At 38.8% G+C, this 21,884-nt stretch overlaps 1 long non-coding RNA gene across 1 annotated transcript in view; it reads left to right on the top strand.

Moving 5' to 3' along the window:
- The first annotated feature begins 154 nt into the window (after positions 1-154).
- The window catches only part of LOC149459762 (uncharacterized), a 127,958-nt gene continuing 106,228 nt past the window's right edge, over positions 155-21,884 (top strand). Inside the window, exons 1-2 of the long non-coding RNA XR_016313226.1 lie at positions 155-398; positions 491-567. This is a non-coding gene — a long non-coding RNA (uncharacterized LOC149459762). The remainder of the gene's footprint in view (positions 399-490; positions 568-21,884) is intronic.

The raw sequence follows: 21,884 nt of genomic DNA, 5'->3' as shown, positions 1-21,884 counted from the left end.
AGGTATATATATATATATATATATATATATATTTTTTTTTTTTTACTGCAGTTTATTTTTCATGTCTCTGCAGATGTAGCAATGGCAATTTGTTTTAAAGGGGCGGGGAGTTTTTTTTTTGCCTCTTGAATTATTCATAATTAAGTACCGAAGTAAGACTATTAGCATGCACCCTATATGCTGTTTGTCTGTTTGGTAACATTCTTCATTCAAGACTTGTTAACTGCCAGACAAGCTTAACACGCTTCTCTGTTTTTCCCTCCCTTCTTCCCTGTCTCTTTTTTTTTGCCTTTCATGCCAGCCCCTCTCAGCCTTCTGTCGTTGCTGGGTGCTGGTAGCCAAGGGGTAGTGGTGGCAGAGGGAACGCACGCTGCCGAGAATCTCAAGCTAGTTGCTAGGTAAGGACCGCCTTCTAGCTCTCACAGGCCTGCAAGCACTTGCACAAACCAAGAAACTGAGCTCTCAGACTCCTCTTGTCTGCTTTTCACAGGAGGCTGCAAGGTGAATGCTTTAGGGGCTCGTGCCTCTTCCACCGATGCAAGAAAGCCTTTCCCCATCCATTCATAGGTAAGACCCTTTAATCAATGCAGATGCTGCATGTACTCTTTGTATCAGCTAATCCAGCTTTTATTTATTGATCTGTTGTATGTTCAGCTCAGGCTAGGAAGTTCTACTTTAAACGTAACAGCTAGTGCAGCTTAATGGCCTGATTTTTTTTCCACTCGTTTATATTTTTTTTATTTTTGGCACCATGACCACTTATTTTTTTTTATTTTTAATGAACTCTACACCCTTGATGATATACTGGTCAGAGAGACTGTTTAATAATCTCTCAACTATCCTGCTTGTCTGTACGCTTTGGGATACTTTCTAAAATATTTCACATAGGAATTCAGATGTCTTATTTTTTTACTATACCTATTTTATTGTCTCATCCATAGCCTGGTTGTATGGTAGATATTATTTCATTATCAAGCGTCTTGATCAGATATTAGGATGACTGTGGCCACTCGTGAATTGAACTGCACTGCAACTTTCCTTTGCGTAAAGAGCATACGTTTTTTTTTTTTTGGCATTTGCCTGTTAATTTTGTATACTGATCGGCATTCTATGGGATTTTCTTATTACAATTTAATTTTAGAGGGTTTTTTTTCCAAGCTATCAGTTTGTTGTATGGTACTTTGCCTTTTTGTTGATCAGGGAATTTAAGAAATGATAGGAAATATTATAATATGTATTAAGAAGTTGTTAATATGTGTTATTGTGTATTTATATATTTATATACATAAACATACATATATACATATATGCGCTGTGTATTATTTTCTCGTTACGATAGGTATATTATCCATTGATAGGTATATTATCCATTTGTCAGCTCTTTTATATAACCATAATTAGACGAAGGTCATAGTTACATATTTTGATGTTTATGGGTTCTTTGGCAATTTTGCTCAACGCAAACTATCTTTAAACCTCTACAACATATGCGTTTCATTATTTCAACTTTTATTTTTCATATTCATTGCTGTCTGTAGGTCAACTTTTATTTTTCATATTCATTGCTGTCTGTAGGATATAGTAATTGCTAATAGAGAGAGATAACATTTCTTTCTTTCAAGGGTTATTCTATAGGCAGTTAATATAGTTCTGATCACCTAGAGGTAACATAAACTAATAGGGGCATACGTATTTAATATAGCTACCTTTTCTGTATTTTGGCGCCAAAAAATACGACAGCATTTGGATATTGGCATATTACATACATGAAATACCCAGATATTTGAACACGGCGTTGGTAGTTACAATAGATTTAGGAATAAAACCTGCATATTAGAGGGCTTGTTAGAATGTATTTCATGTAGTAATCATTAGTACATATTATATATGATAATTCGTCACTTTGCCAAGAAAATTATTCTGAAGACACAATGAAAGGCATAAATAAAAGCCAAACACTTGTGCTATATGGTTCTTTGAAACATTTACGATTCCCAAGTGAAGAGAAAAGAAACCTTCAGCAATTTCACTAAACTGTGTTCTTATTACTAATAAAATGGTGAATTTCAATAAACCGTGTTCTTACTACTAATAAAATAGTGAATTATACGTAAGTAAATACGATCGAGAAATAAAATATGTGTCAATTCTGGTTTTGAAAATTGGGATGCCTAATTAGACATGTCATTTAGGCATGTAGGCCTTGCTTAGTAGTGGGAACATTTTCTTGCAGACTGCTAGGATATATGAAATGTCCATTTCAGAAATAATACCTTGCTAAAGGATAACATCTAATATGGTTCTTGTGATATATTTGCAGAATATGTTTATATTTTAGCAAACAACTGGAAGGACCGTCTCTTACATTGTCTTAGTATTAAAAATCCTTTCCTCTCACTTATTATAAATGAGTGAGGGGAGAGAAAGCAAAAATTGCAGGGCTGAACTTAGAGAATTGCTTATGCCATAAACTTCAATACAGGTTCAATTTTTTTTTTTTTCTTGAAGTTTGAATATTCAAAAAAAATTACAAAATATACCAAGATAAGGTAGGCCTCCCCTGCTTCAAAGCCTTCACATTTAACAGTCCTTTGAATCCCATATTTCAGTTATCATTTTTCTTTTGCATATTTATTCATACACTATTTAATACCAATTTCCAATTCTTTGCTTATAAGTGAATGGAACTTCTGACCTATAACCTGACAAAGCTGGATAAATTGTTTAAAAAAATCAGGAAGATGACATATGTATTGTTATCATTGTAACTATATTTTTTTCCATGTGTCCTCCATTTTTTAGGATGGCATAGTAGCAGTGATGGCGACTATACTTTCCTGGATAGGAATACCATTTCGTCCTTTTTTGCCACAGTTGTTCTTATTATTGCATGTACAAAAATTATTAATATATATATATATAATTAACTGCATCCTAAATGCGGCAAGTAGACCTACGCAGTAACCTATACAGAAAACCTTACCATTAAATCTTTGTAACAGAATATTAAAGAAATAATTTGAAAGACAGGCCACATAAAAACAGGTTGGACTGCATCCAAGTCCTCTGCTTCATTGTTTTTTGCTTTTTTTAAGTTTCTTTTCATTATTTTTGCTGTACTGTACAGCCAAGTTGTTCGCATTCACACTCTATTTAAAGTATATCTTTTCCCTCTTTACGTAGTTTGTAAAATCTTTATTAAAATATTTTGCTCACTTAACCTATATGTCAAATATTTATGGCTACCTAATGGAAATCAGAAACACAAAATAACAGTATACCTCAAAGTGCATTTGAAAAATCAGATTAGATCTATGAGGATAATTATGAGGAATGAAAATCCCACCACATTTGTTTTCTTCATCAGCCATGTTTGTTTCAGGAATTGATGTGTCACCCCCCAGACTTGCAGATATTTATTTTCAAGCTTGCATGCAAATCTACAACTCTTATTCACCATGGGTGGGAAGATGCCAATATTTGTATTGTGAAAATATAATGTAAATTTCAGTCATAGAAGAAAAAAATAAAAGAAAATATTCTAAGTTCAAAATAATTTACCTGCAATTCTTGATCATTTGTTAAGTAGGCCAGGTAACATTAAAAACAGACCCAACCAACATTTTACCCAAGATAAAGAAATAGACAGGGATCCTGTGGTGGCTTGGGCATTCGTCTTCAGTACGTACGGTAATGCAGATTGAAATCAAAATGAAAGTTATGTTTATAAGGTACCTTTTGTACATTTTATTAAGATTTTTTTTTAAATTAATAACATTTGTATCACATAAGAACAGCTGTTGGGCTTACAAAAGGCCTTGATTGTTTTCGGATCCTTTGTATCAAGCAAAACGAAGAATTTTAAACAAGAATTGATAATTACTCTACAGGATGCGTGCACTTGTTAACAGATAGCAGTCAAAGCAGAAGTGTCAGCTTCTGAAATGTGTGTATGCTTGTGTGTGCATATATATATATATATATATATATATATATATATACATATATATATATATATGGGGAGCCCTAGCACATATGCACACTCACACACACGTACAAATGTGTATATATTTTTTTCTTACAATACAGGGTAGGTAACCAGGCTCACTCAGATTCATGCATCGCATTCCTTCTCTCATTAGACTGACACATCCAGGAAAAAAATTGCTGGATATTTTATCGTTCCTTTACAATTTTACATAAACTGGATAAATCAGCAGAAACTATATTTTGCCTGAGAATATGTTCAATAAATATACCATATGATAGCGTACACACACTTACACACATGCGTATAGACAAATTATATCTATAGTATATATTTACAGTATATTCACACTTAATTGTAAAATCCACCAGACTGCCGGACTGAATCACCTGTACAAATGACATTTTTGATAAAAGTGGGTGGGTGTGTGCAATACTAGCCCTTGTGATGTGGCTGTCAAAATTTTCCATAATTTAGCACTTGAAATGAGTCCACCGTTAACTCTCTGTGCCACTGGGCGAGAAAACAAATTTTTTTTTAGCACAACACTGAATTATATTTGGCAGTGCAGACAAGGCACACCATATACAGTATACAGTACAAAGCTCAGTATAAATGGTCGGTGTCCTATATATCTATATACTGTAGGATAGTACATGGACTTATATCCTTTTTAATAACTTGATGACGTACTTTTTGGTAATATATTGAGGAACAGAAACAAAACAGTGTCAGGGTTTTTTTTTTAGGGCTCTTTTATTTAGTTATTTTGATCTTTTATTTAGTTTGAAAAGAACAATATTATAACAATACAATTAACTGTTGTATTGCTAATCTTTATACTTATAAAGAGGTGAATAAGTGTTTTTCTCTTGTAGACAAGTAGTGTAGTTGGATGCAATGCAGTGTCCAGTAAAATATTACAATATACAACATTACCTGTAGATTATTAACCGGTAGAATGGTCAGTTGGTTGTGTATTACAGACTGTGATCACTCCACATCCTCTTAACTTGCAAAATGCTTGACTAAAACGCTAAGATTAGGATTTGTTAATCTAGCCCGTACAGGTTTAATCACTATAATTATACTTACCGTGTGCCGAAACGGCACTGCCAACTTCTCACGACCTTGAGCTTGGTGGGTCACCTAGGCATGGCCTTGCCTCAAAAATTAGGCCCAACATGGCCTGGTCATCCTCATGGCTGACTACAAAATCTGGCTTTTCCACAAGCTATCGCCAAGCAGTGCTATCTGCTGCGACAATCATCCCATGTAGATGGGTTAGGCAAGAAAAAAGTGTGCGTACAGTAAAAAAACTGATCCCTATTCTCTTGTTTGCAACATGCTACATGCAGTATGCGTTTGTTGCAAGTGATTCTTGAATTGATTGGGTGGTATATTAATATTTAGCCTGCCTTAGGGTAGAGATACAGCTAGATTTTTTTTCAAATCAACAGATTTTAGTGAAGGTCGGGCCATGTAGGGGTTGCTGGATGATTTAGGGGTTCGTACACGTTTTTCAAAGGCACTATTGCACAGACAGAATTTGGGCGTTGGTATCTGGGTGTTGTATAGCTGAGCAATTCATTTTTTATAGAGAAAAGGAATAGAACCAGCCTCTTTGTGTGCAGCCAAGTTAGGATAGAAGGCTGCAACAGGTCCATGTATGCAGGTTATGCAAGAAAGGAAGGACATATATATAGAGATATCTGTCGGTTAATGTCACATATCCGAAACTACTAAGAGATCTTTCTTTTTAAAAATATGAATAATAACACGTAGATTTAGATCTCCCAAGTACTGATATTAACATGTATGGATAAGGAAGGAGACAGCAGTCAGAATACACCTGCCTCCATCTTGATCCCTAGGGAACCTAGCCAATGACTAATAAGAAGAAAAAGGATGGATGTAGATAAAGATTGTTAACTTATCAGTCTAAAATTGGTCATGTCTGCCAACAGTCAACTCATCTATAGGTGCCTTTAGACTGCATGCCCTCATTAACCAGCAAGAACTAAGAAAAAATAAAAAACAAGAACAAGGCGTATGTTAATTAATGACTGCAGTGCTATGAACCTGTGGACTGCATGTCTCCTACACTGTCTGTCTGAATCAGTACGTTTCCCTGGATTGTTACTTTGCACAGGACTAAGGCGAGACTCGCTGAAGATCCAGATGCATTGTATTTGATATAGTTCTGATTTTGGGGGACATAATCCTGCTTGAAAGTCAAAAAAGGTGACATTCAATAAGAGAGCAGATGGTTTAAAAAATGGAGAGAATGTCAAACACATTGATTGACATTGTACCAGAGTGTACCTGACAATTCACAGCACAGGAGCAAAGGTAGGATAATCTTCGAAGAGAGCAATATAGGAAAGGTCAGTAGCATAGCATGGAGGAAGCACACTGGCGCCATTATGCTGTATGCCCACTGCAGCTAATGCCTCTGCATGATGCCGCTGGGTAAAGCTAGAGAGAATTTCTTTTGCTGTGATTGCAGATGCAGCTGTGCCAGGTCTTATTTATCTCGTCAATGCCCATTTCAATATGCTAATGTTTTATGCACATCAACACAGCGAGCAGGTCCTTATGAAGTGCAGCAAACATGGAATTAACAGCTGCGTTTGAGACTTGTCATGGTTAATACGGTATTGTATTTTTTTTTCTTTTTTTACAGAACACCAAAAAAGGGGAAATGTGTATACAGCCCACGTGTTTGGCTATTCACAGTGAAAAATAACATATTTGTTAAATTATGAATATAACTAGTGTTTTTACGAGACATATAAAGCTTTTGGTCGTTGTATTTTGAAACTGTGATCATTTTATTTAACCACCAAAGATAGATAACTAAACACGAATGAGGCTAAATAAATATAGTTCATGTTTGTATTTTTGGAATTTCCAGAAAATCACATCAATTCAGCTGCAGAGTGAAGAATGTCTGAATGCTAATTTGCATATTAAAATTCAGAATAAGTTCCGTTGGTGCTAAAGCATATTCTAATGTAGAATTCTTGATGGAAATATCTATAGGTACTCTATGATCATAAGGTGTTCAGGATGGAACGTAATACTTATGTTAGCACACGTGTGTGTGTGTTGGGGGGGGGGAGTGGGTGGCCCAATGCAGCAAAAGCTGAAGTACTGCTTGTCATGGAAAGAACAAAACCATTTGGGATGGGTACTTTAGGACAGGCCATACATGATGCGATTTTCTTTCCTGAAACTATGGGTTGCAGAGAAGAAAATCGCTAAATTTCTCTATCAACACAGTCAGTGTTGATGGGGGGAATCCCTCTTGCAAGCAATTGTGTTCTCCTGGGGAGGAGGGGTGCCCCTGCCAGGAGAACACAGTGATTACTGCTAGCGACTATATTAGCCGCTAGCAATAACTGCATGCATAACCTGACCCAAGTTGAACAAAAATCGACTTGGGTACAATCAGCCTGCCCATAGATGATTCGAATCTTGGCCAGTCCCTGCTGAGTCCCAGTCCCTGCAGTAAGCCGGCACTCTGCCTAAACCCATGGACATAACATTGTCACCCATTCTAGCTGAGAACAACCATATCAGGCAATCGTCATCTTATGTCTATGGGTATATTGACACATAGATTAGCTCCAGGAAGAAACAAAAGATACAGATGACGCAAACAAAGATATTCATGACCAAAAGGTACCAGGAAGCACTTTTGTCAAGGTGCTGGAATATACAAATTGCAGAAAAGTCAGCACTCTTCTCCAGAACCAAGCATTATATCTTTTCTGAAGGCAAAGGCCCTGGAGAATAAAATAGTGGTTGTTGCAATTTTTTTATGTCACGTGATATTTGGGCGTTGTTTATCAAACACAAATTTTCAAGAAAAAATGCACTTAAATGAATTTTAGTGCACACAAACACAATATCATACCCATTTTTTGGTATAGTATAACAGGTGATGTTGCGCTGAGTTAATAGATAATAAACACGTTAAGATATAAAATTGTTCATGCCTGTGAAATGACGACAAACTACGGTACCTAACATTGTCCATAGGCAAAGTTTTAAAATCCTTTACAGGTTACCAGTTTAGAGTTAGACATAAGCTCTGGCACTAGAAATATTGCTCTCACTCTGCCGTTTGTGGTGCTACCTCACGTGTGGTGCAATCATTGTTGTGTGACAGATCTACATGCAGTTTTTCATTTGCATACCAGCATGGGAGGATGGCAGTGCTTTAATTTCTTTTTATACATTTTTTCAACTTTTTATTTTTTTTTTCATTCAATATTATTGCTACACGGGGTATTATGGCAACATCCCTTGTGATAACTTTGGCAGTGACAGGTACTCTTTTAGACCCCTCATTCCTCCTCTGCCCTTCAAAGCATCTGATCAAACACAGATCAGATGCTTCTCTGGCAGAACCGAAAACAGAAGTGACTAAATCCTTGATACTACTGGCTTCATTCGTGACAGAGGAGAGGGAGGAACAATGTTCCTCCATCTTTTCTGTGTGCAGCCAGCCCGACCGCTTGCAGTGGTCCTCCCCAATGGAACAAAAGAGCATGGGAACAGTGGCAGGCAGCAATGGGAGTCGTGTAAAAGTGATCAAGCAGCTGTGAAACTGCTTCAATCACTTTTATCTGAAAGCCGGTTGCCAGCTTTAACCTCCCTGGCAGTATTCCTGAGTGTAGCTTGGGGTAAAGTTTCAGCACCACAAGCGGTAACCCTGAGCTACACTCGGGCTTACCATGCGGCGCTGCTCCGGGATCCCTCGATCACTTACCTTGTCCAACGCTCCCGCGATGTCCCTCCTGCAGTGTCCCCGGCAATGTAATCCGGCGGATGCCGGCATCTGTCATCTGGGTTCTGTCCCCTGCGAGCGTCGGGACGTACGGGGGATGGAACTGGTGGGAAATTTGAAAATGACAAAAAGTGACATTCACTAAAATCACACAGTATAACATTACTGTATCAAACCATTTCACATACATTTTGTCCCTAGTGCTTTGTCCTGTGCCCTGCCTGCATTTTTACTGTTCTTTCTGCCTGGAAACTGAGAAACATCCATGGCGTCCAAAAAGCGTCCCTTTCGGTCAAAAGCAGTTTTCGACCAGCAAGAGAACAGCGATAGTATATCAGAACCACTTGCAGAATTGAGTGATAATGATTCGTGGGGAAAATGACACTGAAAACGATTCTGCGACTTTGCTCAATGATGTGCGAACTTGGCGCTATATTTCAAATTTCAGTGTTTTTGGTTTGATTATAATATTGAATTAAATTTATTAATATTATATTATTATTTTTTAGGATTATTTATTAAATTATAATTTATGATTTCGTGTTTCAAGTTTTATCCTACCCAGGATGTATATTAGACTCTTGTCCGGACAGATTTCAGTGAGTTATTTCTAAAAATTACAGGCCTACAATAAAAAAAATACATATTTCCATGCAAAAAAATGTACCGCTTTGAGCACAGAAATACTGACATAATCAGACCGCTAGGGAGGTTAAGAGTCTGTGGGCTGGATATAGGTATTCATAGCACACAAATGAATGCAACTCCATAATAATTAATCTGTCCTAAAATGTATGCTTCTATATGCAAGCAGCTTAGGTACCTGAATTTGTCTCATAAACATAAGAACTCAGACTGAGATAGAAAGAAGCAGAACAAGTAGCCTGTGCTGCAGTGTTCAAGTGCTAACAAGGGACATGCTGATAGAGGTAGAGAGCAGGTTGGCAGAGAGGTGAGTTCATTAGACTGTTGTTTCTCTTTTTACTCTACAGCAACAGGCTGGGGTATAAACAACAACCATAAGTGTGACTTAACTGCTGCAAAGAAAAATCAGGTCTTCTTTGCTTCCATACAGGGCTGTGTTTTGTGGCAGAGCTGTGTAAATCACAGAACTGGATGGACAAAAATAGAAGTATTTTGGCAAGTAAAACAGCTCCCAATGTATGTATTGCAGCTGTATTTAGCTGACTGCTTGGTTTCAGATTTAAATGAAGGGCACTGATCTGTTCGAAGTCACAGTATCCTACACTGCAGCTACCTGTCCTGTACAAACTTAGCAAAACTGCTGAAAGCATAACACACCCAGACGTGAGGAGCACCTCGCTTCTAAAGGGTTTCTTGGAAAGTTAAGAAAATTTCTCGAAGTCAGCAAAAAAAAAAAAAAAAAAAGTGAAACTGCCCTGAGGTGTACTGTGAGCTCATGTTTCTCCACATGCTCAGGAGTGTTTGTATTTCTTGAAAACTGAAGAATTTTGCTGAGTATGTCTCTTGGCCTTCAAAAAGTAAAATTGCATACTGTATATAAAGGTTTTTTTTTAAGAGTCGTACATGTGAGATTGTAGTCATATGCTCCCAAAAAAGTCCTAGTCCTAGTGCTAAACAGCTCCTAATGTGGTTGTAAACCCTTACATATACCTAGTGAAGTGATTGGCCTCAGGTGATACACAGAAATTAAACAAATACTCTTATAGAAGTTGTACCTGTTTATCTGTGCTCTCTCTCCTCTACATCCTTTCAAAGTGCAGAATTTATATAACTTGTCTGTAGAAGGTGGGGAGCTGAAGTTACATTCTGCAGAACTCAGTGAGAGCTGATTGGAGGGAAGGGACAGGCCACACCTTCACACAGCACAAAGGAACAGAGCTGTGACTGTCAATCACAGGCTATGTGCTGTAGCTCCCTCATCTGTAACCTTTTAGCTTGTTGTGTCAGAAAAACTTGTCAGAAGTGACTCATACTGATAGCAGAGGAACTAAGCAGCAGAGAGAATGACAATTAGTGCTCTGGATTGAGACCACAAAGTCCACAATTTATGCTTTGTTCATATTTCATGTCAGAGGTTTACAACCACTTTAAATGTCTGACTCGTTTTACAAGTGATGGACATTAGACAAGAATGCAATGAGTGGTAAAGGAACCACAAAGTTGATCGTTGTAAAGCATCACCACTACCCCGTGAAAGCCAATCCCCTTGTTCTTGCTCCTTGCTGTGACTGCGCTGATACAGTTAGCTGTTTGCAGCCAATTACAGCCAGACACTGGTGCCCTATTTGAGAGCAGGGTAGTCCTTGTATTATAGTTGAGCTCCAGGAAAACAGATAAATACACAGATATATTAATTATATGGGAGATGTTTTAAAAAGGATTTGCTTGTTTATTGTCCATCCAATAGATTTACACAGCCCTTCCAGAGACCTGATTTTTCTCTGCTGCACTGAGTAACAATTACAGGTCTGGTCCCTCCCCTAGATTGTGATTGGACCATTAAAGGAAAACCATAAAACTGATGAGTTTATCTCTGTATCTCTACTCTCTCCTCTTATCAGCACACCCCTTGTTAGCACGAACATTGCAACTGGCTTCTTGTGTTGCCTCTCCTTCTTCTAGTCTGAGTTCTGCTGTACATGGGATTGCTGGGGGCTCATACCAAGTCAAATTTAAGTACTTACACTGCTTGAATGTAAAAAATTCTTTAAATGGCTATATAATGTATAAAGAACTGCAGAGCTGCATTAATGTGTATCTTTTAAAACCCCCTGGAGTTCAGCTGTATTGAATGACTCTCTACCTAGAGTTTAGGTCACCACAGGCTCAGTTCACAAAGCTTCAACACAAGGATAAGGTGCTCTAATTTACCCATGTGACTTTAAATTTCAATTATCATTGGACAATTATATAATAATTACAGTAAAAAAAATATGTACACTTATCCTGGTGTGTTAGCTATGTGAATTGAGCCTAATAGGCTCTATTCACAAAGCTTTAGCATAAGGATAAGTATCTTTATTTTAGTTATATGGTTGTAATTTTTACATTTCTTTGAACCCAGCTAAAAATAACTAATTTTTGGATAATAAGTATCCTCACCCTGGTTTTGTAAATTGAGCTTAGTCTTTGTTTTTTTGAATCATTCTTGGTGTTGGCCGGCTGACAGAAAGCAGCATGCCACAAATAGCACCTTCAGAAGGAGAGTCCAGTTCTGGGTTATATTACCCCCTGCCTCCTTTTAGCATTTGTGGGCTATACTAGAGGTGGGAAGGTGGCTTGAAGATAGACCAGGTAACTTAGACCAGGTAACTTGAATCTATCTAAGAGAAAATAAATATATATATATGGGCAGCACAGTGGCTAAATAGTTAGTATGTGTATGTATGAATGTGAGTTAGGGATCTTATATTGTACACCCCTTGAGGGATAGGGACTGATGTGAATGTACATTATACAGTATATGTAAAGCGCTGCGCTATATAAGTACCTATAATAAATCAAAATAAATATATATGTATATTTACGCACCAGCAACTTTATTAGGTACACCTTGCTAGTACCGGGCTGGACCCACTTTTGCCTTCAGAACGGCCTTAATTCTTCGTGGTGTAGATTCAACAAGGTGTTGGAAACATTCAGAGATTTTGTTCCATATTGACATGAGTTACTGTTGCTTTTCTATCATCACGAACCAGTCTGCCCATTCTACTCTGGCCTCTGGCATCAACAAGGCATTTTAATCCACACAACTGCTGCTCACTGGATATTTTCTCTTTTTGGGACCATTCTCTGTAAACCCTAGAGATGGTTGTGTGTAAAAATCCCAGTAGATAAGCAGTTTTTGCCACCATGCCACGTTCAAAGTCACTTAAATCCCCTTTTTTCCCCATTCTGATGCTTGGTTTGAACTTTAGCAAGTCGTTTTCACCACATCTAGATGCCTAAATGCATTGAGTTGCTGCCATGTGATTGGCTGATTAGCAGTTTGTGTTTCCAAGAATTGCACAGGTGGACCTGATAAAGTGGCCGGTGAGTGTATATATATATACATTTATTTTTTTATTTATTTATTTTTTTTTGGGGGGGGGGGGGATAGAGTGATAGGGTGGGTATTTGTTAGGGCCCTCTTTCAGGTTTTTTTTATTGGTTCCTGGGACAGTGGCACTCTTTCAGTTGGCCATTAGACTGCTGTCAGGCCTGCAAGGGGCATGTGTAGACCTGATGCACAACTAAGGGAGCTCACACAGCAAGCTGACAACACTGCTACTCATTGTAAGGCAGTGGCTTAGCATTGTCAGCTTGCAACAAAAAAAATGCTGTTCCTACCAGGATCTCCAGAAACTCTGCAACAGATTCATAAAAATGTTACCATTTTTTTAGGAAAAGTGTATACAGTCAGTAATGATGCCAAATATACTGAAAATTAGATTTAGGGTTTACATACAAATTAGACCACTCATCTTCCTGCCATGTTTGCAGCAGCAGTTCTCTCTGAAGCAAAAGTCCCTTAGTCCTGCCAGATCCATATTGAAGCAGATAATGATTGGGCACAGCGGTCATTTGTTGCAGTAATTAAGTAACTTAAAGTCTATGTATATTTTTAGTTTTGTATAGAAAAAGAAATGCTTAGACACACTGCCAGGTTTATTTTGCTGTGTCCCTGCTGGAGAGAATCACCCTCTTTATTTGTACTGGTGACCAAGACAGAAAGTAAGGGCAACTCCAAGATATACTGATGAAATACAATAATGGGAGCTTTCTTTAAAATATTTTGTATTATTGTCCATCCAGTCCTGAGATGTACCCGGCCCTCCCAGAGATCTGATTTTTCTGAGCTATAGTTGAATAATACTTACAGGTCTAGTCCCTCCTCCAGATTGTGATTGGGCAAGGAAATGAAAAGCAGAAAACTGATAAGCTCATTTGTCTGTCAATTTGCTCTCTTCTCCTATCAGCATGGCCTTTGTCAGTGCTGCTTCACCCTCTCCCAGTCTGAGCACTGCTGTACAGGGGATTGATACCACTTTAAATTCAGGTACTTACACTTCTTGCATCTAAAGAAATCTTTAAATAATGTATTAATGATTACAGAGCTGCATTCAATTGTGTTTTTATATTCCCCAGGAATTCAGCTTTTGTCACCAGAGCAAGAAGTATGGGAAACTCATTCAAATTGATACACCTGTTCCTATGACAACTCTCTACAATGAGGATTCTGTTCACTTTGGAGAGATTTCCTCTCATTTCCTGTTACAGCTCCAGGACAGGAAGTTCAGGGAAATCTCCCCAATCAGATATAGATAGCTAAAAAATACCCCGATAGGCTATTTACTTACACTACATTAACCTGCGTGAATAAACGCACTTTATGTTGCACGATAATGTGAGTTATATAAAGGTAGCCCATTGAAATGAATGAGCTGCCAATGCAACCTAGCATACCAAAAATTGGACGTGACCACTTTTTAGTAACAGAACAGTACAATATCATGCAATGCAGCATGCTGCAACACAGGTGCATTGCCTTAGGGTATTGCGCTGCTTTTCAGAAGGGAAGTTATCACTGCTGTAATGCAAACGCTTTGTAAACCATGTTTTGTGATGTGCTACTATGATACGTTAGCCGCTTGCCCACCACCCTATAGTAGAATTACTGCTACAGGGCAGCAGGGCTGCGCAAAATCACGTATATATACCTGATTTTGCATCTCTGGGTAGGGCCCTACCTGCGCCGCCATTTGTGGCTACAGATGTTAGTCACAGCCAGAGATTCCCCACCATCACCCATCGATCGTCGAGTAACACTGACAGGGGAGAGACCTGTTTGTAAACAACACAGGTCTCTCTCCTGCCAGCAGGAACATGCTGCAGTGTATTTCTCTGCACAGCAGAAAAATACACAGCAGCATGTTTCCCAGGTCAAACACATGCAGCACACACAGTGTCATTGGGATGTCAGTGGCAGTTAGTTCCCACCCAGTGTCAGAATGCCTGCCGCAGTCCCACCGCTGACTGCCGCCACTAGTAGTATGAAATAAAATACAAATAAAAATTCAAGTATATACAGTGCATCCAGCAAGTATTCACAGTGCTTAACTTTTGTCACATTTTGTTATGTTACAGCCTTATTCCAAAACGGATTAAATTAATTTTTTTCCTTTTTTTTTCCTCAACATTCTACAAACAATACCCCATAAAGACAAAATGAAAGAAGTTTGTTTTGAAATCTTTGCAATTTATTAAAAATAAAAAAAACTAAAACAAAAACACATGTACATAAGTATTCACAGCCTTTGCCATGACACTCAAAATTGAGTTCTGGTGCATCCTGTTCCCACTGATCATCCTTGAGATGTTTCCACAACTTGATTGGAGTCCACCTGTGGGAAATTCAGTTGATTGGACATGATTAGGAAAGGCATAACCCAGTCCCTATAAAGGTCCTACAGTTAACAGTGCATGTCAGAGCACAAACCAAGCCATGAAGTCCAAGAAATTGTCAGTAGACCTCTGAGACAGGATTGTATCAAGGCACTGATCTGGGGAAGGGTATAGAAAAATTTCTGCAGCATTGAAGGTCCCAATGAGCACAGTGGCCTCCATCATCTGTAAATGGAAGAAGTTTGGAACCACCAGGAATCCTCCTAAAGCGGGCCACCCGGCCAAAATGAGCTATCGAGGGAGAAGGGCCTTAGCCAGGGAGGTAACCAAGCATCCAATGGTCACTCTGAAAGAGCTCCAGCGTTTCTCTGTGGAGAGAGGAGAATCTTCCAGAAGAACAACCATCTCTGCAGCACTCCACCAATCAGGCCTGTATGGTAGAGTGGCCAGACAGAAGATACTCCTCAGTAAAAGGCAAATGGCAGCCCGCCTGGAGACACCTGAGGGACTCTCAGACCATGAGAAACAAAACTCTCTGGTCTGATGAAACAAATATTGAACTCTTTGGCCTGAATGCCAAGCGTCATGTCTAGAAGAAACCAGGCACTGCTCACCACCAGGCCAATACCATCCCTACAGTGAAGCCTGGTGGTGGCAGCATCATGCTGTGGGGATGTTTTTCAGTGTCAGGAACTGGGAGACTAGTCAGGATCGAAAGAAAGATGAATGCAGTAATGTACAGAGACATGCTTGATGAAAACCTGTTCTAGAGCACACTGGACCTTAGACTGGGGCGACGGTTCATCTTTCAACAGAACAACGACCATAAGCACACAGCCCACATAACAAAGGAGTGGCTACAGGCCAACTCTGTGAATGTCCTGGAGTGGCCCAGCCAGAGCCCAGACTTGAACCTGATTGAACATCTCTGGAGAGATCTGAAAATGGCTGTACACTGATGCTCCCCATCCAACATGATGGAGCTTGAGAGGTACTGCAAAGAATGGGAGAAATTGACCAAAAATAGGTGTGCCAAGCTTGTAGCATCATACTCAAAACGACTTGAGGCAGTAATTGGTGCTAAAGGTGCTTCAACAAAGTATTGAGCAAAGGCTGTGAATACTTATGTACATGTGTTTTATTCGTTTTTTATTTTTAATAAATTGCAAAGATTTCAAAACAAACTTCTTTCCCATTGTCATTATGGGTTATTGTTTGTAGAAAAAAATTAATTTAATCCATTTTGGAATAAGGCTGTAACATAACAAAATGTGGCAAAAGTTAAGCACTGTGAATACTTTCTGGATGCCGCCATTTGTAGACGCTAAACTTTCACGTAAACCAAATAATTTACATGTATTGGGATTTTTTTTAGCAAAGACGTAGCAGAATACATTTTGGCCTAAATGTATAACAAAATTTGATTTTCTAAATTTTTTTACTGGACATGTTTTATAGCAAAAAGTGAAAAATATGTTTTTTTCAAAATTGCTGGTCTTTTTTTGTTTATAGCGCAAAAAATAAAAAACACACAGGTGATCAAATACCACCAAACGAAAGCTCTTTTTGTGTGAAAAGAGGACATAAATTTAATTTATGTACATTGTTGCATGACCGCGCAGTTGTCAGTTAAAGTAACGCAGCACCATATCGCAAAAAATGGCCTGGTCAGGAAGGGGGGGTAAATAATCTGGTGGACAAATGAGCCCTTAAACCTCTATCCAAAACTGAAAAACATTTCTTGGTCATGGACTTTAAGATTTTAGTATATGTCCTGTCAAAGCGAGGCTTGGACTTTAACATTTATTCCCATTTCTGCTTCAGGATATTGTTGTGGTTGTGGCATGCTCTAGGGGCTGGCAACATAAGGATCTCAGAATCTATAGGAAAATCTGTCTCTTTCCAGGCACCCCCCCCCCCCAAACCCCTTCAATCTGGCTGCACGTTTATTTATTCAGGCTATGTGCCAGATTTGGCATCTAATGATATATACATTATTCAGGCACCTGTGTCACATTAGTGAAGATGCAATTAGAGAATTGCTGTGCTGGGCAATTTTCTGGCACAAAGATTTCTGTGGGTAGGGTCGAACTTTAACAATGGAGCTAGCAGACTGTGGACATCTTCAGATTTTGTCAGATGGCCAAGTACTCTCTAGTAACACCCCTCTGCCGTCTCATTTTGGGGTAATTTAAAAGAAAAAAATCACTGGAGCAACAAAGAACAGATTCTCGTGTGTAAAAGCATGTGATTAAAGAAGAATAGGAACTGTTCTTATTTCAGACATTTGTGCAAGAAGCATGGAGTTCTGGAAAAAAAAAATCTGAAAGGGGTTGGAAGAAAATTTGTTTTCATGTTCTATCCTCCTTTGCTTTTTTCCTAGTTTATGTGACATGCACTCTTACTATGCATGGGTAGCAGTTACAATTAGATGGAGGGTAATTCCAGAAGCCATTCTGTTCTTTAGATGTAGGGATCCAAGTGGCAACAAATCACCATGGCAACTAGCAAAAAGTGAAAGGTGGGTGTGACAAGAAGGACACAGCAAAAGAAAGGAATGTGAAAAGTTAGAACATATTTTAAAGATAGTTTAAAATATATCAAAACCCAAGAACAAAAAATGTGTATTGAAGATTACCAGTCCTTGGATGCACATGATGGCTGCATTTGTTTATTTTTTTTTCAGACTTTTTTTTTCTTTAGTTTTCCTCAATGATCCTGCTAGTAACACATTTCCTGTCCCTGGGTGACAACAGTCACTTGCTGTACTGTGTGTATGAAAGAGAAGAGTTGTCACCCTGGGACAGTAAGCGTGTTGGGACTACAGAATACTTCCCCACTGTTTTTTTCTGTTTTGTTCAGGTGAACTGAGCAGGGTGGATAACACTTTTTGAGATTTGCACATAAAGAAACAAGCTCACTGGATTCCTGGCAGGATCCACAGGTATTTTTTACACTTATAAAATACATATAACAAAAAATAAATTGTATATTTAACAGACCAAATGATGGCAAACAGAAAACAACAAAAAAAAAAAACAAGAAGGGCTCAACAGCCTCTTCCAGAGCTCTGAGGAAGAGGGTATACCCCTCGAAACTCATCGGCTATTATTTCTTCTTGATTTGAGGCCTTGATTTTTGCATTGGACCTCCATCTCCTTGTTAGGTATGCTTGTACCAATATGTTCACAGCCATATTGCTTTTGTGAGTATATACAGTACATTATCATTGTTTCATTAATAAATGATTTTTAAGGTATTGCACACGGTTGTTGCACCCTTCTTGTAATTTTTTTTTGTTTAGAAGTAAAGATTTCCCTATTGGAAGAGGGCGGCATAACCTGAAATATTACCTGTTTGCTTATTGAAGCATCTGGTCACCAAGTTCCCTGCTTTCAGGCTGCCTGTCTCTTCACATGACTTTAGCGCTGATGTTATATCTTTATTTCATAGTGTTTACATACACTTTACGATTATCTATAAATGTAATCTATAAATCACTTGGTTTAACTGATTTTGGTTGGACTGAATGTTTTTTAGGTTTGTTGGTGAAGATCCTCTCTACTGATCATATAGAACAGAGGTCTCCAAACGTTTTGAACAAAGGCCTAGTTTATTGGGCTTCATACTTTAGGGGGGCCGGAGTGTGCCGGAATGTGTCCTTTGGGGGTAGAAATTGTCCTGGTGTTAGAAGAAGAAAAAAATGCCCAATCATTGTTGTCAGTGGAAGGAATAGTGCCCTATTGTTGGTGTCAGTGGGAAGAATATTGCCCGCTGTTGGTGTCAGTAGGAGGAATAGTGCCCGATTGTTGGTGTCAGTAGGAGGAATAGTGCCCGTTGTTGATGTCAGTAGCAGGAATTATGCCCCATTGTTGGTGTTAGTGGGAGGAATAGTGTCTTGTGTCCGGGGGAGGAAAAGTGCCCCAAGGGCTGGATAAAGGCAAACTAGGGGCCGCAATTTGAAGACCATTGATACAGAAGGTTAGATTCTGTAATTGTTACTCCTGAGACAGGCTGATCATGATGGTTCGGTTTCATCCATGAAACAGACAAGTATGCTTGGCTGAAGTCTGTTAGGGCCATATAGCGCTTATGATCCTCTCACTGGTGACAACTTGCCATCAAGAGGATCAAAATATAGGGTTAGACAAGGTAGAGACATACTCCCCTAACATCATGTGTCGCTCCCTCACTGGCTGGATGAGTCTGACATTTTTTCTCTGCTGTAGACCTGCATTTTGCAGTATTTCCATCAGCTGGGTATCGAAACTTCTTTCTTCCAGCCTGTAAGGGAAAGAAACATGGAAACATGCGTATTTTCTTTGCAGTTTTTAGCTAGATGTTGCCAGTGACAGGATGTGATGTAATATAATTATTAGTGCTCATAGAATGTTAATTTAAAAAAAAATTGTTTGCAACTTTCTTTATTTCCATCTACTTTTACTAGATTAAGAGTCTGTATTGACGGGCCTTTTGTTCAGTTCAGGTAGGTTGTGCATTTCCAAACAAGCAAGACCTGCTTGAGGACAACTGCAAGTCAGATGCAGCTGCCAATTAATTCTGAATTATCTCAGAAGTGTCTCAAAGTGATGTCAAACTGATGCCATCGACACAAGTCCAAACCTTATCAACAAAGGTCTGTGGGCTGTTCTGCTCTATGTTGACCAGCAAGACACTTACCATATGTAAAGAGGCCTAGTGACTATGGTGAAAATCAAAATTAAAATTCTAGAAAAAAAAATAGTCACAGTCTCTATACAATGAATATCTACTACATCCCAAAGCAACTTAAAGTGTTCCTAAATCCAGGACCCTGCATTCACTATCTGGTCTCACACAGTACACAGAACATGGAAAAACAATTATTTTTGTAAATATAAACTGGTAAATACCCTTCTCATCAGCAGTATATAGCAGTTTTGAGACTTCTATCAGTGTCCGACCGAGCACTGGTTAAAGCCTGTAGGAGAAGTTTTCATTCTCCTCTGACTGTCCTATGAGGCTGCATATCCTGACCCTCTGTTTGGACAGTGCTGAATGGCGTTGTGCTGATCATTCATGCACCCTCTCAAAAGAAAAAACTCTCTAGCAATACACACCAAACTGAGCATGTGCAGAGTGCCCCCAAGACTCTGTACTATGAGCAGATGGATTGGGGACAGTTGAAGGAGAGGATCAGAGAAGGCAGGATCAAACCGCCTTTTTACACAATATGGAGGATTAACCCCTTAGGTTCCTCAGTGAGTATAACAAGCATGCTTTACTGCATATTCAGACTGGTTTTAGTGTTGTTGGTTTAGTAACACTTTAAAGTCTATCTAAAGCCAAATCTTTTCTTCTTAAGTATATGATCCAGTAGGGAGTGGTTAAGACCCTATCTGGTCTGGTATTTGTGTATGTGTCTTGTTGGAGAGAGCTCACTTCCTGTCTTGCAGACACAAACAGTCATGAGAGATAATCATTCTAAAGTGAGTAGAAATCCACCACTCTTATAAATTTATCACTGAAACAGTTGTCCCACTGAAAGATTTTCTCTCTGGTGATCGCTGCAAAATTTTAGATTTCCCATCTCTTTCTGTCCTAGTTACATTGGTTACCACAAAGAGGACACAGAGAGAAATTATAACCTGACAAAGGTTTTAACCTTTCCCTGTTAGATTCAAAATAAAAAGGTTTGGGGTTTAGATATGTACATTAAATGCAAATGTTCCACTAGAAATTAAACTGGGGGCTGGCAACCTGTTAGTCACAATCATTGATCACAGGCATGGGGCAGATTAAAAATGACCAAGGCTGCCATGCCACAAGCTACAGACACTGCTGTTGTGCCTCTCAGACCTCAAATCAGAATTACAATGAGAATGCAGAGCCATGAGAATGCTCGATTGTGTCATACAACACAGCTGAGGAGAGACCTGGGATGGCTTCCCTCACTCTGTAGGGTGCCATTGTATCTTAAGTCTGTAAGTACATTTTAGAAGGGTCTGCTGCTACCTACTACTGACCCCTGCACTTTGCATTATATATTAGTCACCTCTGAACTGCATTACATAGTACTGACCCCTGCACCATGAATTAATTACTCCTGACCTCTGCACTCTGAATTATGTGCTGCTGCCTCTTAATTATGTGTTACATATTCCATGACCTCTGCACTGTGCATTACATAGTTACATAGTTAGTCTGGTTGAAAAAAGACGAAAGTCCATCCTGGTCAACCATTAAAAAAAAAAAGTTATAATCCTATACCACAGTTGATCCAGAGGAAGGCAAAAACCCCAGCAAAGCATGATCCAATTTGCTCCTGCAGGAAAAAAAATCCCTTCCTGATCCCCCAAGAGGCAATCGGATATACCCTGGATCATCATTACATACTACTGACCTCTGCACTTTGCGCTACTTACTCCTGACCTTCTTTCTCTGCCTTACTTACAACTGATCTCTGAACTCTGTTATATACCATTGATCTCTGCACTCTGTGTTACTTACTACTAGCCCTTGAACTCTGCATTATTTACTACTAACTCCTGAACTCCTAAAACTTTCCTTCATTTTTAATGGTACCTTGCTAGGCTATCTCCTAAAAAAAAAAAAAAAAGCTCAATGCACAATGTTGATCTTTTATCTCTAAAGGTATAGGGTCAACTTTGGGGTATCTGCATAAATGTGCACACTTGGCCAATGGGAGTGTGCTGGCATATACATAATTAGTTGGTAATGGGATTATCC

Source organism: Staurois parvus, unplaced genomic scaffold, assembly GCF_062004578.1.
Source record: "Staurois parvus isolate SC_StPar_1 unplaced genomic scaffold, SC_StPar_1.0 ptg000249l, whole genome shotgun sequence".
In the NCBI taxonomy this organism is placed as follows: domain Eukaryota; kingdom Metazoa; phylum Chordata; class Amphibia; order Anura; family Ranidae; genus Staurois; species Staurois parvus.
This window is presented reverse-complemented; position numbering and strand designations above follow the sequence as displayed.